This window comes from Onychomys torridus, chromosome 21, assembly GCF_903995425.1.
Source record: "Onychomys torridus chromosome 21, mOncTor1.1, whole genome shotgun sequence".
NCBI lineage: Eukaryota > Metazoa > Chordata > Mammalia > Rodentia > Cricetidae > Onychomys > Onychomys torridus.
In genome coordinates, this window is record NC_050463.1 from 34,631,847 (window position 1) to 34,651,652 (window position 19,806).

The following is a 19,806-nucleotide window of genomic DNA, read 5'->3' on the forward strand; positions in this document are numbered from 1 at the left end:
GGGTCTCTGTGAGTTACAGCATGCTCTCTACATGGTGAGATGCTGTCTTGAAACATAAATAAAATCAGACAAAACAAACAAAACCCAACATTTGGATTGAGATTGATATCTGATCTTCCTGGGATGTTCATAAATCATGTAATATGAATCTCATTAAGTACTTTTCTTCACATCTTATGATTTATTTCTAGGGTTTTGTTTGTTTGTTTGTTTTTTGTTTTTTTGAGACAGAGTTTCTCTGTGTAGCTTTTGTGCCTTTCCTAGAACTCACTCTGTAGACCAGGCTGGCCTCGAACTCAGAGATCCACCTGGCTCTGCCTCCCAAGTGCTGGGATTAAAGGAGTGCACCATCACCGCCCGGCTATTTTGTTTGCTTTTTATTTTGTTTTTTTGTTGGCTGCTTGCTTTGCTAAATGGTAGAAGACCAGGTAGGGCCAGAAGTATGGTTCCAGACGTAGGGTCTCACCCCAGTACCTACTGGACTGCACGTGTTAAAAGGTCTTAACAACTGGGTTTCCTCACCCCTTTATTTTTCCTAGAATTTAACCAAGAAAAGTGAAATAAACCAACACCAGGAAATGTTAAAGAGGGGGAAAGAAAAGGAAACACCGAGTATGGACCCCTGTGCACACTTGACTGTATGGCCAGAATCTGTGATGGTGTGGTAGAAACACAATCCTATTGGATTGAGTTTCAGTTAGAGCTAACTACAAAACCTTGTTTCACTGAACATCCTACTGTCTAGTTTGCATTCCTATACTATGTTTTGGTTTAAGGTAATTTTTTAAAGTGGAAACCCCTCCAGTAATTTTTTAAAAAATTACTATTATGGCTGGAGGGATAGTTCAGCCGTTAAAGGCTAGGCTCACAACCAAAAAGTTACTATTACATAAAGATAACGTGATTGTCACTTTTTCCCTTTCCCTATGTAAAGCCCTCTACCCACTGTGCTAATTGGTTGGTCAATGTGTCTTGTGTAGTTTTTAGTTTTAGAGTCCTGTCTGAACAGAGACAGGTTTTGCTCAGTCACTTTTCATGGTGATTTGGTCTGCTGGCATGCTTCTGTTGAGAATCTCATTCTGAATGTTGGGGTGTGGCGAGCAAGGGGCTTCTTACTCCCTTAGTTTGAATCTGCTTGTTGATCCAGTTTATAACCTTTTCAAAAGTAAGGATTTTGCATTTATTTAAAGATCAGTAACTGGGGGCTGGAGAGACGGCTCAGCGGTTAATGGCACTGGCTGTTCTTGCAGAGGTCCTGGGTTCAATTCCCAGTAACCACATGGTGGCTCACAACCATCTGTAATGAGATCTGATGCCCTTTTCTGGCATACAGGCAGAACACTTTATATATAATACATAAATCTTTAAAAAAAAAAAAAAAAGACCAGTAACTAAAACTGCTTTATGATTTGCAAATGAACTTTTCATATACTCTTGAAATTTTTTTCTTTTGAGTTATAGCATACATACAGAAAAGTACAAGCCAGTCATGGTGAATTTTACATGCGTGTAATACCAGTACTTGGGCAGCTGAGCCAGGAGGATTACCATGAATTCAGGCCAGCCTGTGTTAAGATCTTATCCTCTACCAAACAAACAAACAAGCAGGTGCAGAATCCATAAGTGAATTCTTACATATTTGATCCTCTCAATACTGTGAAGATTTTCTTTCTAAATATTTCTCATTTTTATTTCATCTTTTCTGTATTTTTTCTGCCTTATCAATTCCTTTCTGATAGTAATTTAAAATTTTCAAAACTCTAGTATTATTAGCTTACATAATTTTGAGTCTGATACCATAATTAGGTCAGTTCTGAATTTTGATGGATTGCATGCCTTGGAGTGGTACACGTGTACTAGCAGTTAGTATATGTGTCTATATGTAACCTGTTCTCAAAATTAAGAGTATTTACAGTAACCTGGCCTTTTGAGGAGGATAGGGGTTAATTTTGAGGCTGGATAAAGGAATTTCTGTTTAACAAAAAGATACATGAATTTTTTTTTTTTGGTCAAATGGGATTGAATTTACATGCAAGGCAAGTGCTCTACTACTGAGCCATGTCCCAACCACTGTTACCAGTTCAATGGTAAGTTCTTTGAATGTTTTCCACTGTATCCGTACCAATATTTGAAACAAATGCGTCTCTGTTTGCAAGCAGCAGACTTTAGTTTGTTTGACTGGTTTGTTGAAGAACTTACTCTGTAGATTGGATAGATGTATGTTTCGGTATTTGTAAGATTATTTTTATTTTCCCAAAGCCCATATTTAATGTTTCATCTAAGTAAAGGAGTAGCAGTTCAGTATTTCATACCTCAGTGTATTTAGTTTGCTCTCGTCCCCCCAAAAAGTGCTATATGGCACTGTACTCGATACTCCTCCTGTCCAGACATCATTTGTGCATATTTCGAGTGCTTGCATATGTAGTCAGCACAGTGACAGCTTCATGAACCACCAGTCAGAGGTTGCTGCCCTCTTGAAAATGTTTTAGAATATGAAAACAATTGCTCGGGCTTGCTGATGTTTCCATTTTTCTACTCTTACTGGGCATCCATACTACTTTCCACACCTCCTTCTCCAGCTTTATATGGGTGGGACTGTGGGACTGGTTCTCACCACTGGACTGTGAACAGATGTGTGCCTTTCCCCAGGACACTTAATGACAGTGTCTTCTCTGCCCTCTGCTTCCTCACGTCAGAGGATGCCTGTGGAAAGTTAAACTGTGAAATAAAAAGAAACTGGACCTATGAAGGGTGGGTGGAGAGGAGCATATGCTGACCCATTTGCTCAAGATGGGAGCATGGTAAGAACTGTGTTCCCATAGCTATTGAGGCTAAAACAGGAGGGTTGAAGGCTCAAGGCTACCTTGAGTAACTTAGCAAGAGCCTGTCTCAAAATGAAATCTAAAAGGGCTGGGGACACAGCTCAGTGGTGGAGAACTTGCCTGGTATTTACAAGTGGGTTCATTTTCCAACACACACACACACACACACACACACACACACCAAAACAAACAGAAAACCCCTTGTTTTAAATAATTAAAATTTTCGTTTTTTACATAGTACTTAGTACTAGTTGTGGACCACTACTAAAAATTAAAAGTGTGTGGTGTTGGCTTGACATACAGGAGTATACCAACGAGCAGATAAATCAGATGATGGAGTAGAAAGACAAATCATGTGATACAGCCGTAACCAAGTTGGTAAATTTGTCATTAGAGGTACTTGAAAGTAGTGTCATAGCAACTGAGCCGCGTGTTGGACAAGATCACGGTGTGACTCTGTTGACAGGTATTGCAGGAAGGAGATGGGCTTCAGAAAGAACTGGCTGGTGTGTAAACAGAGTGAAAGAACTAGAGACCGCTGTGACAATGGGGAGTGTAAGGAGACAGAGGCTGTGTTTGGATGCTGTCAAGCAAGAGACGAGCATAGCTACAAAGCCTAGTAGACATACTCAGCTATAAAGACAGCACTGAGGGCCATCTGTAGAGCTTCGCTTGGTAGGGCGGAGGTCCACAATATCTGCAGGAAGACAGTTCTCAAAGTTCCCCAAGTGATTCCGTCGTACAAAGTCAGGACCTTGTTTCGTGTGGCTTTTAGGTGGCTCCTGTCAGCTGAGAGTGAAAGACAGGTGAAAAATACGTCAGGCGTGAGAGTGAGGTCCAGGAAAGAACTGTTGTTTCTGGCACACAGCACCAATGGGGAAGAAGTAGATCAAAGGACCACTGTGTTCCTGGGGAGTCGTGTTGGCAAAGAATCCATGAGCCTGGACTGAAAAGACCTTCTATTGTTGGAGCTAGACAATCACTTCAGGAAACCCAGACCTTGCTCTAATGCCAGTGAGAGGCAGGGATGAGTACGTTATGAAGGTTGTATATCGTCAAAAGAGGGCATGCTATAGCATACTTGGCCACGGGGGATATTGAGTAAGAAGAGACTTACAGCCAAGTGTGGTGGTGCCAAGCTCTAATCCCAGCACCAGGGAGGTAGAATAGTGAGTTTGAGGCCAGTCTGGACTACATGATACCTTGTCAAAACCAAAGCTGGAAAGAAAGAAAAAGACCAAGCACACAGGTCCGGTTTCTGTCCCCCAGTGTATCTTAGGAGTGGGGGAAGGTGCAGGTGACCCCCTTTCAGGTCATAGGAAGCATTGCTAGGAGTTGCATATGGTCCTGAGGAAGGCTGCACCACACACACCGTCTGAGATGCACTAAGTGGATGGCAGACCTTCTTTCCTGTGTGTGCCATGGGAGGGGTTGACTGTGTTGAGGTACTCGGTGACCATGGTGCTCACTAAACCATTTTCCTTTCTACCCAGGCGTGCAACTCTCTATGTAACTCATTAATCAGGTCTTCTTCTCCAGTGAGTATTACATCTCAGGCCAGGCAGTTTAAACATGTCTGCCACCTCATCTTCATTGTCTTTATCCTCTCCCGCTGACGTCCATTGGCCTAAGGGAAATGTCTCCAAGGAAACTAGGTGAGGCAAGAGCGAGCCCTTGATGGAAGACGACTGGGTTCCTGAACGGATGGAGCCCCTCTGCTGGTCTGCCTAGGACTCGGACATGGGCAAGGAAGGAAGATGCTAGATCAGGAGAAGAGGGTTGAGGAGATTAGAGACTGCGAACAGACGTCACAGGGCCTGGCTTGGGAAGGGAGCAGCAAAGACCGATGGTTTCTGGGGAAGGAGCAGGAGTGCTGGGTCTGAAGGAGCTGGAGCGGGGGTACCCTGCCGAATCACAGAGCAGCCAGGGAGCCAGCGAGGCCGAGGAGGCGTGGGCGAGCTGCAGAAGAGGCCGGCACGTGAGCTAGGCTCCGGTCGGCCGTTGTCAGGACTGGTGAGTGACGTGATGAGTCTTGGTAGAGCTTGACACAACATGATTTCATTCGTGCTTCAACACGGTCCGTCTGGATGCTGGTAAGAAGTAAATGATAGCAGTAAACGAGAAGCGCAGAGACTGCTTAGGAAAGATGGTTATGCTAATCTCATCAGCCACTTCCCTCGTTGCTATGGCGAAATATCTAACAGGACAACTTAGGAGAACAAGGATTTGTTTCGTCTGATGGTTCAGGGAATCTAGTCCTTCATGGCAGGGAAGTTATGGCGGCAGGAAGCTCCTCGCTTCCATCTGCACAGATCGGGAGACGGAGAAAAAGGGATGCTCATACGTAGCTGACTTTCTCCTTTTTCCCTTGTTTATTCAGTGAGACACCCCAGCCTATGAAATAGTGCTGCCCATATTCAGTGTGTGTGTGTGTGTGTGTGTGTGTGTGTGTGTGTGTGTGTGTGTGTGCGCATAAGGGATTATGTCCAGTTCAAGGGTTCTTCTGTTTTGGCCCTGTTACATTAAAGCAGCTGTCGGTCCATTTGGAGTGGTTGAGAAGGCCACTGGACATGAGTCTAGGGCATAAAAGAGAGTCCAAGATGGACTTATACTTAATGTGTATATGTGAAGCTACAGTAATTGAGTGAATGAGTGATCAGCTCTGTGTATATGTGAAGCTACAGTAATTGAGTGAATGAGTGATCAGCCCTGTGTATATGTGAAGCTACAGTAATTGAATGAGTGATCAGCCCTGTCAAGTGTTTAGCAGTCAGTGAGCAGACAGGACTAGTGCTTTATCCATTAATATTTGGATTATTATCAGTTTCTTTGGAAGGGTGGAGACAAAGGCCTGATTAAAGTGAGCTCAAGAAAGAAAGGCAGCTTGAGTCCTGGTGCATGCAGCACTCTAGAGGCAGAAGCAGGCGGGTCTCTGAGTTCAAGGTCAGCCTGGTCTACATAGTGAGGGCCAGGACCGCCAGGGCTGTCTAGTGAGAGCTTGTCTTGAAAAGAAACAAACACAAAAACAGAAGTGGGAGTGTCAGGAGAGGTGGAGACGGCAAACGCAGACGTTTCTTGAAGTGACTATTTTAGCAGTATTCCCACCTCTTTGTAGGGTTTCACTGTAGCCTAGCCCTCCTGCCTTACCTCAAGCTGGGAGTGAAGGCTTCTACTGCCACGCCAGACCCTAACTCTACTTCTGAAAACACTTCTTTTGGAGCTTAGTCCCACTCCATTACACACACACACACATACACACACACACACACACACACACACACACACACACACACAATTTCAGCCAGGAGTTAGGCTGATGACAGGCTGCAAGAGTGAGAGAGTTTTGATTGACAGGGTTTAGTGAACTTGGAAGTCACCTCCAAATTGAACACCTCCCTCTCTACACACCTGCTAGCCTTCCTAGCAGGGGTAGCTCTTGAACGCTGATGCTTCTGGGAAGCAGAGGAATGGTCTTGCTGTGGAATCTGCAGTCCCCAAGAAAAAAGGAACAGGAACAGGCTAAGGTGGGCATGTGCATTTCCTTCTCCACCACACTGACCAGTCTATTCAAATGAGGGGTGAGTGAGGGGCAGAGACCCCTCCACCTGGAAGCGAGGAGCGGAGGTGTAACTCTCAGGTTTTATATCCAGCATGCAGGGGAATGGGCCGTCCTCCCTGAAATCCTGGGTTCATACCTGTGTGACTTTGCCGTAGGAGCTGCAGTGCTGTAACATCTGGCAGTACTCTGTTGCATATCAACCCCCCCCCCCAAAAGTCAGTGACATAAAACACCATAATCATCCCGTTCTACCCATGGTTTTGTGTCAGGTATTTGGGCAGGGTATAGGATTGGCTGTCTCTACTTCACGCTTTCGGGCCCTTCCTTGGGATGACAGAAATACTGGGGCGCATGGGTGTGGGGTGAAGGACTGGAGGCTTCTTTACTCCCATGTCCACTGCCACTTTGGATGTCAGGAAGGCCCCTCAGAGCTAGAATGGTTGCTGGACTGCAGCCCTGTGTGCCCTGTTCATGTACTGTGAACACCTTACTCATGTTTTAGGAGACTGTCTATGGCAGAGGCATCTGGAGAGCAAGTAGTGCAGATGCATGTGCAGAGCTACCTGCCCTTGCCTCCTGGAGAGAGAGAGCAGCATCACTTCTACCGTATCCTCTGGGCTGGGGTGGGGTCACCGAGACCAGCCCAGGACAAAGGAGGGCACCGGAAGGGTGGGATCTCAGGGAGGGAGTCCACTTGGTAGGAGAGAGCCCGTTGCAGTTACCTCTCTCCAGTTTCTGTTTGGGAAACAGCCCACCACGCGCAGGACATTCCCATGCAAGCAGGGCTTCCCATATAGTGGTGACCGTATCCACAGAGATGGTCCAGTTTTCATGCTAAATTTTAAAGAGTTCATACGGTACTACAGAGGCAGAAGCAAGCAGATCTCTATGGGTTAGGGGCTGGCCTACTCTATACATAGTGAGCTAGCTCCAGGCCAGCCAAGGCTGTGTGGTGAGATGATGCAGGGAGGTATGAAAACACAGCCAACCTCTCATCTCTGCCTTCCATTCAGATCTCTGCCCACCCTAATTTTCACTTTACCAAGGTCAATCTGACGGATCCCCACTTAAGTTATTCCACATGGTAAGGGGGTTGGGGAAGGGTGGGAGAAAGTATGCAAATATTCTTGGATCCAGATGTAGTTCTTAGTAGAATGTCTTCAGTTACATAACTGGAGGGAGTGACCTGAAAATTTCACCTTTCTAGCCAGCAGGTGGCAGACTCCACCTCTGAACAACCTTATCCCTGTCAGAAATCTATACATGAGATAGTCTATGTGTAAACAGTATGTTAAACAAATGTTGCTGCTTTAAGAATGTTAATGATTATCTCATGTAATTTTTGTAGCATTAATAGTCCAAAGTTAAACCATTTAATATGAGGAGCCAGATTTATCAGAATCAATTCTTAATTTTCCTTCTTCCCTCCCTCCCTTTCTCCCTCTCTGCTTCCTTCCTTCCTTCCTTCTTTCCTTCCTTCCTTCCTTCTTTCCTTTCCTTTCTTTTCTTTTCTTTTCTTTTCTTTTCTTTTCTTTTCTTTTCTTTTCTTTTCTTTTCTTTTCTTTTCTTTTCTTTTCTTTTCTTTTCTTTTCTTTCTGAGACAAGGTCTCACTATGCAGCCCTGACTGTTCTGGAACTCACTATATAGACCCAGCTGGCCTGGAAATCGTAGAGATCCGCCTGCCTCTGCCTCCTGAGTGCTCCACTGCTAACATCTGTGTCCTTACACCTCTTAAATTCTAGAAGATAATTTGATAATCTATTCTGGGAGAAAAATAATGTGTGGTTACTGGCCATATTTTTACATTTTCAAATGGATACGTGTCATAATTAATTACTACTTTACACATAGTGCTAAACTAGATAGGAAGGATTATTTATTTATTTGTTTGTTTGTTTGTTTATTAATCTGTTGAGACAGGGTTTCACTGTTAGCCCTTGCTGTCATGGAACTCACTATATAAACCAGGTTGGCCTCAAACTCACAGAGATCCCCTTAGCTCTATTGGGATTGAAGGTGTGTGCCACCATGTACAGCCTGTAGGTTATGGAGACGTGTGTATAGATTTTATTTTATGTGCATGAGTGTTGTATTTGCGTATATACACATGCATGCTAGAAGCTTGTGGAGCTCAGAGGAGGGGCTCAGATTCCCTGATACTTCAGTTACGGATGGTTGTGAGCCCAGGTCCTCGGCAAGAGCAACAAGTACCCTTAACCTCTCTCTGTCCCTGGATATATATATATCTTTTTGAGCTGAGGATCAAACCTAGGGTCTTGCGCTTGCTAGGCAAGCACTGTACCACTGAGCTAAATCTTCAACCCGGGTATATTTTTTAAAGCATAAAATAGCATCCCCGCAAGTAGGAAGTGGAACATAGACTTGAAGAAATTGAAAAGAAAATTGACAAAGTCCAGTTTTTTGGCTCAGTGCCCAGGTACCCTCAGAAGCTACCAAGGCAGTGTCTGCCCTGGCTGCTGTCTCTGTGTCTGGTGGTGGTGTGGTAAAGAAAGCTGCCACCTTAGTGTCCTGCTTGGTAGCGGCATTGCTGCTGTGCTCTCCAGACCAGCAACTCCTCCATTGGTGTTGAAAAGCAGCTCCCTGTAAGAGCCCCACTTCCCCACAGCCCCTGCTGGCTTGCTGGTTGTTGTCTCCACCCCCTCGTGTAGTTAGGAGACAGGTGGAATCATTGTTAAGGTGACCATGTGACTTGTCCCGTAAACTGGACTTGCTGTTATGCAGACACCACAGGCATCATCTAAGGAGCACCTCCTGAAAACGAGGGCCCAGGCTCACTGTTTTAACGTTCTGTGTCTGTGTGACAAGTCCCTACAGATTTGGTCAGAAGTCTGGATTCTCATCTCCAGACCCCTCTGAGCTGATACAAGGTTTCAGCTGAGGCAGAAGTGATCCTCATGATCTGAGGCTTGTGAGGAACCTTGCTGGTTCACTGATTGTCTGCAAAATGTATTTCTTTGCAGCTGTGGCTGAGCTGTGGTCCCTGCTTTTCCGTTCATAGCCACCTGCAGCCTTTTGCCGCACAGCTTACCTAGCCATCTACAACATGGACAGTCCCTGCCTCCAAAGCCAGCGGGAGTGCGTCGCTGTGATTTCCTCTTCTACCACTGGGGGTGCACGCCCCTTTGCAGTATAGTGTTAGGTCATCTAAAGGATTACTTTAGCATAGTCCCAGTTCTACCGGTGGTCAAGGGGAGTGGAGTTATGAGAATGAGTGTTACTGAGGGTTAATTTCTAATTCGACTCACACTAGTCACTCTGAGTATCTGATTCCTCGCTTTTCAGTTTATTACTTCTGGAACAATATACCTGGAATCTCTTAATTAAAAAAAAAAAAAAAAAAGGAAATCTTAGAAAATCGTAACCCCCCTTAGGGGCACATGCTGGTCTTGCTCTCTCCTGCAGTTATTTCCCGACTGTGTGGTCAAGCCCCTTCGCTCCAGGGGATTGGTTCCACATCTGTTGTTATCTCTTTGGTGATGTTACTGTCTGTGGAGTTAAGCCTTTTAAATCCTGGCTGTGCAGTCTCTTGACTTCTCCAGTTCTGATGATCTCCTCCAGTGAGCCTCAAATATCTGCCCCGCGATTATGCCAGACATTTCACCCCATCTGTCTGCTCCACTCCCTCGGTCAGCGGTGTAGCGGTTCTCTTTGGACAAGCCGTGGTGATTCCCGACACGTTCCTCTGATCTCGCTTGCTCGGGTCCTCCTCCAGTCTCCTTCCCGTTGCAGACCCGTTAACCCATCTATGTCTGGTGTTCGGCAGTGTCTTCGCTTCTCTCTGTATTTATTGGAGACATGGCCGTTATTCATGCATCATTAACTCCGTCGTATGAGACTTTGTGTGCGTCTGTACATGCAGGCATCTTCCCGGGTACACACGCTTGCACATCTGGACGCCAGAGGTCAACCTTGAGAGTCCTTCCTCGCTGTCCACCTTGTTTTATGAGATGGTCATTATCCTGAAACCTACTGCTTAGGCCAGGCTGACCGGCAGCGAGGCCCAGGGGACCCACCAGTCTTTGCCCTCCTGGTTCTGGGATTACATGTTGGACTCAGGTGCTTGACTTCTTTCCTCCGGAGATAAAGCTCGGGTCCTCGTGTTTGCATGGCAGACACTTCACTGACGGAGCTGTCTCCCCAGTGCTAGCTAGTATGTGACTATTTAAAAAAAAAAAAAAATCCATCTCTTCTGCCAACGAATGTCCTGGATAATGAATTGCTTTCTCTAAGAAAGCTGTGTAATAGGGCAGATTAGTGTTGCTCTACATCCATCGTAGCTCCATCTTGGCGATCAGCGCTCAATGCTGTCACATTTCTCGGACCATCGTGCCTTGTCCTTTCTGGGAAGCCATCAGTTGAGGAAGTCTTTGTTCTTTTGAGCAGTCTCCCCCCTTCTCTCGGCAGATCCTCTTTTACCACAGAGAGAGAAGCCCAGAGTGTGGCTCTCCCTTCACTTTTTGCCTCCAGGTTTGCTCCCTTGTTCGTGGTCAACAGATTCGTACCAGATACCTGTTAGTCAACACTGTTGTAGGTGCTGGGGCTTTCCTGGGGCGAGCTGAAGATCTGTCCCTTCATGGGGTTTGCACTGAACAGAGCATGGATCAACATGAGCAGCCCAAAATGTAAGTTCTCAAACAACAAACCAAGAAGATGTGAGGTGGGTGGCTCTGTAAGGTAGTCAGTGAGCTACTCACATTGATTCAGGCCCCCAGCCCATGCTAGGTACCAGCCCTGACCCCAGCACTGCTAGACAAATGTTCTATCACTGAGCTACACCCTCACCCAGAACAGAAAAATCTGAACAGGCATAACAAGTCGAGGGACTGAGTTAGTAATCACAATCTTTCTTACAAAGAAAAGATCCTTAGTCTTTTCACTTGGGAGGTTGAGGCAGAAGGATCAGAATTTCAAGGCCAGCCTCAGGTATGTGGTAAGTTCTAGGTCAGCCAGCCCTGGGTTGCCTGAGACCCTGGTACCTGGGGTCAGGGAGGGGGAGGATAGACACAGAACACAGACCAACCGAGACCAACCAACTGTGCCTCGGTGGTTTTGTTGGTGAGTTCTATTAGACATTTAAAGAATTATTGCCTGTGATTTACAAATTCTCCTAAATAGATGAGACCAGAACACTTCCAAACTCATTTTATCAAGCCAGAGCTTTCATGATGCCAAACTAACGGTATTAAAAGCAAAAGGTAGACTCATGCAAAATACAGTAGCAAAATATTAGCAAATTGAATTGAACATAAAATCCTATACAGCATAACCAAGCAACAACTGCTACAGGATTGCAAAGTTGGTTCAGTACAAAAAAATTCAATAAAATAAATATTAATCAATATGAAAAAAATCACTATTAATGGAATAAAGTACAGAAATTACATGATTTTCTTAATAAATGTGAAGAGGGAATTTGGCAAAACTTAATGCCTTTTTGTGATTTAAAAAAAGAAAAAGTCTTGGGGATCTAGCTCCGGTGGTATAGTGCTTGTCCAGCATGCGAGAATCCCTGAGCTCAGCCCCGGCCTCAAATAAACTGAGCATGATGGCATGCCGGTGACGCTAGCACTCAGGTGGTAGAGGCAGGAGGATCAAGATCACCCTGGATTACATAGCAAGTTAAAAGCTAGTTTACAGCATCTGGTGAGCCCCTGGTCTCCAAAGGGAAGCAGGGAGGAGTAAGGCAGAAATGGCTGCAGAGTGTTGAAGGGAGCATCTTCAGCCTCACAGAGAAGGCCTGTCAAGCACAGCGATCATCGTGCGTGATGGTAAAAGAATGGACACTTTCTTCGTAGGATCAAGAGTGAGGCAGGGATGTCCGCTCTTATTACATGCACTCAACATCATGCTCAAGGTCCTCCCCGGGCAGTCACGCAAGAAAAAGGAACCAAAAAGTGCAAAACAGGAGTAAATTTCACCGAAGAACTAGTAGGCTTTTACAGCGTGTCACAAGTGTCACCGAGAGAAGACTGAAGGAGTGAGAAAGACGTGCTGGACTCCCGGGGCAGGAGTGGAGATGTTCAAACAGCAGTGCATCCTGAGTCGTTCCGCAGACTCACTGCCATCCTTTTGAAAACCTCAGCTGCTTGGTGTGACTCTATAAGCCGATCATTACAATTATATGGAGACACAAAAGGCCCCTTCAAATTTCCAAAGAAAGCCGACGGCCAGCACTTAATTCAAGCAACAGTAAAAGGATGATACAGCACGGGTGTGAAGATAAGTGGGGTGGAGCCTCTGAAAGTGAACCTCTACATTCACTCTTTATTTTCCCACAAGGATGAGAACACCCTTTACTGTGTTCCAAGATTAGTCGGCTCAAAATAGGTGCTGGGGCAAGCAGATATTCACACGGAAAGGAAGGGGGTGGTGGACTCCTTCTACAGATAAGATAAAACGTTATTTAAAGCAGTTCACCAAGGGTGCTAGAGGATGGCTTTCTATGCAAGCATGAGGAACTGCGTTCAGATCTTAGCACCCATGTAAAAACAAAAGCAGATGATCATGGCTACACATACCTTTAACCCCCACACTGGAGGGGAGTGAGGCTGAGGCAAGATGATTGATAGGGCTTGCTGACTGCTAACGTAACCCCAAAACTTGTGAAGTCTGGGTTCAGTGTGAGACCCTGTCTCAAGGAATAAACTGGAAAAAGATAGAGGAGGGCACAAGCCTTCTCTGATCTCTCCATGTACACACGTGGGCATGTGCTTTGCATACTTTACACACTGGCATACATCACATACACACTAAATAGATCACAGTCCTGAATGTAAGAGTGAAAGCATAGGTCCAGGTCCCTCGTCTCTCTGAGTTAGACAACAGGACACCCAAACACAGTGATCATAGGAAAGGTAGAAAAACTGGACTTTATCAAAATTCAGAACTCTGTTGCTTTAACAGTTGACATTATGAAAGTAAAAGACAGCCAGGTGGTGGTGACACACGTCTTTAATCCCAGTGCTCAAGAGGCAGAGGCAGGCGAATCTCTGTGAGTTTGAGGCCAGCCTGGTCTACAGAGTTCCAGGCAGGACAACCAGGGCTACATAGGAAATCCAAACAAACAAACCAAAGAAGGTGGGGGAAATGTCCCACTGTATGTACAGGAAAATTATACATTTGGCAAGGAACTTGTGACCAGTATTTAAAAGATGTCTAAAACACAGCAGTAGTGACTACAGAAAAACCAAGTAGCACAGTATGCATGGGCACAGGGTGGGGGGGGGGGGAGACTTGTGAGACCAGAGGCTGCACTGGTATGGTGGGTGTAGGGTTTCAGGCCTGTTTCACAACAGTGTGAAGAATATGCTGAGCCTCCCGAACTGTGTGCTTGAACATGACTAATATGGTGTGGATTTTGGTTTCTTTTTAAACTACAGTTTAGAAGGCAAACTCAGGGGTTAAGAGTGCTTACTGCTCTTCCAGAGGACAAGAGTTCAGTTCCCAGTACCCACATTTCAGCAAATCTGACCCTGTCTTCTGGCCCCCGAGGGTACCTGCACACATGTGCCCAACACATGCAGACATATACATATGAATTTTATTTAGTAATTTAGTGGCTAGGTATGAAGGCACATGCATGTAATCCTAGAACTTGGGAGACAGAGGCAGGAGGATCACTGCAAAATCAAGGGCCAATCAGGTCTGCATAGCATTGACCTTGGCTCAAAAGATAAAATAATGAGGGAGGGATTTGAATGCATTATTTCTCCAAAGAAATACACAAATAGCCAACAAGCAAATGGAAAAATGTTGACTATAATAACCATTAGGGAAATAAAAATTTAAAAGAACATGATATGCTGGAAGTGATGATGGTCCATGCCTCTAATGAAGGTAGGTGTGGAAGGATCCTTTGGTCAGGCAGGCTTAGGCTGCATATTGAGATCTTGTCTTCAAACAAATAACAAAATAAAATTCATGTGAGATGTCACACTCACAAGGATGGCTAAAATAAATAATGCTGACAATAACAAGTATTGACAGAGATAAGGAAATCTTAAACCCCTCATATGTTGACAGGGAGTCTGTAAAATTGTTCAGCCATGTTGGAAGACAGTGGGTTCTTGTGGTGGTCTGAATGAGAACGGCTCCCATGGGCTCCTATGTCTGAATGCCTGGTCCCTAGTTAGTGGACCTGTTTGGGAAGGACTGGGAGGTGTGGCCTTGTTGGAGTGTGTCGCTGGGGGTGGGCTTTGAGTTGTCAAAATCTCACGCCAGGTCCAGTGTCTCTTTCTTTGCCTGCTGTCTGTGGGTCATGATTGTAAAGCTCTCCACTATTTCTCCAGCACCACACCTGCCTGCCTGCCAACATACTCCACATGATGATAATGGACTAATAACCTCCCGGAGCTGTAAGCAAGCCCCTAGAGTCATGATGTCTCTTCCCAGCAATAGAACGGTAGCTAGGACGGTCCTCAGCATGTTGAACAAAGTTGCCATGTGTTCCAGCAGTTCTGATTCTAAGTATATACCCTTGAGAACTGAAGCTTGACGTCTGCACCTCAGTAGGAGGGTTTGGAGACTAGGGATTCATAGGAGAGGGGATCTGTAAGAGAATGGACAGAATCCCAAGGGGAGGAGCCTGCTTCATTGGCCAATAACCTTTTAGAACTCTGAGCTCTCCAACACCATCTGAGGCTAGAGAGATCCTGGTAACATTTATCAGCTTGGGATGTTTTAAATACTGTTTTTGTCAATTTCTGAACATTGCCCAACTCTGCTGTGGTATTTGGAGGCACTATTTATTCTTCAACCCATTTACAGCTGCAAAAGTGCTGAGTTTGAAAGCAGAACATTTGCAGTGGACCCAGCTGTGTGAAAAGATGGCGCTTATCAAAGAAAGGAGTGGTGTGTCGTTTATAAACAATAAAGCACTTCCCTCCCAACTGCAGCCGGGTTGTTCTTAGAGCAAAGAGATGGCGAGGCCTGCAGGGAAGCGGAGCTGAAACCAAGCCGCCGTCCCTCAAATGAGCCATTTCCCCTGGCTGTCATCACTCACCCACAGCCCATTCTTCAATGTTAAATCCTCTTTGATTTGTACAGGTGGCCGCCAGAGCTAAGCAGGAGAGTGTCTCCTCTGCTTCCATGTGTGGGAACACCAGCATTCCTTTATGGCCCAGCCATGTGAATTGTTTTATCGGCTCTGCATTTTCTCAAGTCCACCAGTGATGACTGCTGTCTACTTAAGATCCATACCCATGGATTTAGGGGAGAGTCTCCAATATCTTTTTTACTGAATGTTGTCTATTGAATTTCCTTTTAGTGTCTGATTCATTGTCTGTTCATCTTCATTTAGTGTCCAATTATCAGAACACTCACATGTCATGTATTCATGAGACCTTTGGCTCACCCTCAGCAGAACAGACACTGTCTCCTCCAGCGTTCTCTCCTGAGCTCTTTTCTGCCCTGGGTGCACCTCTAAGAAAGCGTTTCTGTAGTTCCAGATCTCAGATGCCCAACACTGAAAAACACTCCAGTTCTTAACTCCAGACAATACTTATTATGTTGGTTCTGGTGCCTCTGTTCACTGACCTCATGGGCATCTCAGAGTCTTACCTGTTCTCTGTACATAAACAGTTCTACTGATGTTTCCATTCAGATTTTTGGACTTCTAGAAGACATTTATTCTCACTTCCAAAAAGCAATAGCTGAAGCTCTTTCAGATAGTTACATACCTAACTTGGTAGCAAGAATTTCTAAAGCACCATTTCCTAACCTCCTCTGAAAAGGACCTCTTGGATTGCTCATTAACTATGCAGAGTACCACGTCCCAGCTCTGGGAAGTCTCACTTAGTGGCTCTGGGTTGAGGCAGAGGAGACTTGTTTTATTTTGTTTCTTAAAGAAGTTCCCAGAAATTTCTCAGGTTCCGATCATTTGGCAAAGGCCGTGTCAGAGCGGTGCTAGGCAGCAGAGATGGCCTTCACTTGTTGACTTTGGGTGTACTGTGTATGCCGTCTCTTGGCCACTAACATTGCCCTTCTCTAGACTTGTTGCAGTGTTTGTGGCAACTGGGCATAGCCAGACAGTGGGCAGCTGTGCTGGCAGAGAGCCTTGTGCTCTGGACTTCGTTCACTAGTGTGGAGGGTGCAGGACTGGAGAGGAGGACCAGGCACAGACGCACGGAGACCTGTCCGCCTCACTTTCCAGATCTCATCCTTGGCCTTCCTTTCTGGGGACACTGGCTGTTTGTGTGACTCCAGTTCTTCGGGACTTGGGACCCTGATCCTTTCCCTTCCGCTGGCTGTAGCTGCTGTTTGTCAGCCCATAAAATCCGGGTTGTGCTCGGCTCCATTTTTTTCCACCATGCAATCTGTGCGTGTGTGAGAGAGCCAAACAGCTGTCTGCTCAGCACTGGCTAGAAGCACCTTCTAAAACAAGTTTACCTCACCATGTGATGTTTGAATGCTCTTAGGTCTTTGATCTGGGTGTTTTCTTTTTTGTTCATAGTCAGCAAGCAGTACGGCAGTCTGAAACCATTTGTAGTTGCCTGGTATTCTGTATTTTCTTACTTTCATGTCTTTGAATCTAGTGTCCTAGCTGCCTTTGTCTCCTCTCCTCCCCACCCTCCCAGCTTTTCTTTGCTCACTGGTTGCTTCTTTTTCTAGTTGCCTAGACTGATGGCCGTCTCTTCATGGTTTGCGTGTAGCACACAGAATAACTTTTCCGAAGTATTTTTCTCACTATTAGGATCATCTCTGTATCATCTGTTATTGTGTACATATTAAACATAACATACTAAAGATCACTGGTCTTTAGTATTTGACAAACCAATTACCTGGCACATAGCTTCAGTGTTGATTAAAAACATTAGGAAAGTTAGGGTTCCTCGCTTGTTCCTGTCTTAAATGATTTGTGGCCATTGAAATGTTGATGTTATGCCTACCCCCGCTTTCAGAAGAATGCAAGAGAGTAAGAACATCCAGGTTTGGCGGAGGGTAGAGAAGAGGCGTCTTCAGGATTCTGGTGTAGGGCGTGACTTGTTAGGTCTGAAGGACAAATCTTAAACTATGTAGGCCCAACAATTTTCCATGTAGGAGTTCTCCCAAAACTCCACCTGTACCACACTAGGACTTTTGTGTGAGGATGTCATCAGCGTAATTCAGAGTGTCTGGAAGAAGAGAGTACAAGTATCGGCCAGTAGTGAAATGGTTACATTCATTGACTATGAGGGCTGGAGAGACGGCTCAGTTAGGACCACTGGATGCTTTCCCAAAGGACGCAGGTTTGATTCCCAGCATCCATGTAGCAGTTCACAACTGCCTGTAACTCCAGTCCCAGAGGATTTAATGCAACAGCCGTACGTGTGGCACACAGGTATGCATGCTGGCAGAACACACACACACATAGAAATAATTTGAAATTTTTACTGTGGTATATAAGTACTGTGGACTCCTGTGTGGTAGTCTGTGAGAGGGCTGTGTACAGGTATGGAAGAGGTATGTAATATGTCATGTGTTTGTGTGGGGAGCCAGGGAGTAAACCCGGTTCCTAATGCTTTCTAGACAAGTGCTCTGACACTGACGTGCATCCCCTCCACCCCCACCCCTTTTGATTTTTTACTTTTTCGGGGGACTTGGTATCTTACCCAGTGATCCTCCACCCTTAGTTTCTAAGTGCTTGGGACTATAGGTACATGCCGTCATACCCAATGTATAATTGTTATTGAATGAGAGAAACAGGTTGCATATCTATATTCTACGTAGTATAATCTTATTTTTGTAAGAGTAGATGTATGTGTTTTGCATGTGTTTACTATTTTCTTGTTTAGAATAGCAGACAAGGGGAAATTCTGCTTATCGAGTTACATTATTTAAATATTATGTTGCACCATTTGATCTTTTTCTAGTGCACATGCATGTGGGGGGAGTGCACATGTGTGTGAGATGCATGTGGCAGAGGACAACAACCTCCAGGTTGTCATTCTTAGGAACACTACCTCCTTTGAGACAGGCCCTATAATTAGCCCTGGACTCATCAGTGAGGCTAGACTAGTGAGCCATAGAGATCTTTTCTCTCCTTTCCCATCTCTGGTATTACAAGGGTGTACCACCGTAACTGGTATACTTGTGTGGGCTCCGAGGCTCTAACTCAGGCAAGCACTGTACTAATTGAGCTGTTCCCCCAGCGTGTACTTGAGTAGAGGCCAGAGGACAGTGTTCAGGTGGTGTTTCTCTGTGTCTGCCGTGGGATCTGGACATTGAACTCAGTTGTGTAGTGAGCGGTTGGTAAGTGATTTTACCTGCTGAGTCATCTTCCCAGCCCTTATCTCTCCTACTGTTAAAAAAAAAAAAAAAAAAAAAAAAATATATATATATATATATATATATATATATATATATATATATATATATATATATATCTTTTTAAATTTTATTTTTGAAACAAGATCTTACTCTGTCGACCAGGCTGGCCTAGAACTTGCAGCGATCCTCCTGTCTCTCCTTCCTGAGTGCTGAGATTACAAGCATGTGCTGCTCTAGCTGGCAGGTTATTTTCAGTGCCATCTAGAATTCAATTCTTCAAGTATTCCAGATCTTGTTTGCTCCCTTGCAAATAGACATTCAGCTGTTTTTTTTTTGTTTGTTTGTTTTCTTCTTTCCAAATGTAGTTTCAGCGCTTCTTTTTCTCTTCTAATGTGGTAGGAGAGTAAGCTAGTGCATGCTTTTAGGCCTCCCTGTGCATTTTCAGTAGTAAAACGGTTTAATCTGATGAGGCCTTACTGCTTTGCATTCCTACTACATGTGAACTTGGCTGTTTGTTCGCATCCCTTTTTATACAGAATATGCTACTTCTGTGACGTCTTGTGTGCACTCATGCACGTCCATCTGGAGGCCAGAGAAGGACATCGGGGTCTTGTCATATCACTGTCTTTGCCGTATTCCCTTGACAGAGTCTGTCACTGAACCTGGAGCTCACTGACTGACATTTGCCCCTCCCAGGCTGGCCGGCCAGTGGGCTCCACTGGTTCTTCTGTGCCCTTGCCTCCTTGCCCCACTCCCCCAGAGCTGAACTCAGAGTCTCATGTTTGCAGGACAAGCCCTCTTATCCACTTGCCTAGCCCCTCATCCTCCTACTATGGAATCGTTAATTCTCATATAAAGCAGCCAAAGTCAACAAGTGAGACTATGAACTGCCAGTCAAACTACACCAAGGGATGTTCCCTCCTTCGAGCCCTTCCCAGTGATCTAGTTCTTTTCTTACTAAATCTGCATCCTCTTGGCTTAAAAAGTACTATGCAGAGAACTCAAATTGTGGTTTTATTGGGTACTGCAACAGTTGGGGTAGTGCCTACCCAGTGTGTGCTGTGGAACGTCTGACACCACTCAAGAACATTGCAGGGGAGTTGGGGATTTAGCTCAGTGGTAGAGTGCTTGCTTAGCAAGCGCAAGGTCCTGGGTCC

The 19,806-nt window shown here is 45.2% G+C and overlaps 1 protein-coding gene across 1 annotated transcript in view; it reads left to right on the plus strand.

Annotated features, from left to right (window-relative positions):
• The window catches only part of Dtnb (dystrobrevin beta), a 198,671-nt gene that overhangs the window by 68,693 nt on the left and 110,172 nt on the right, over positions 1-19,806 (plus strand). The gene's annotated exons all lie outside the window — the stretch shown is intronic.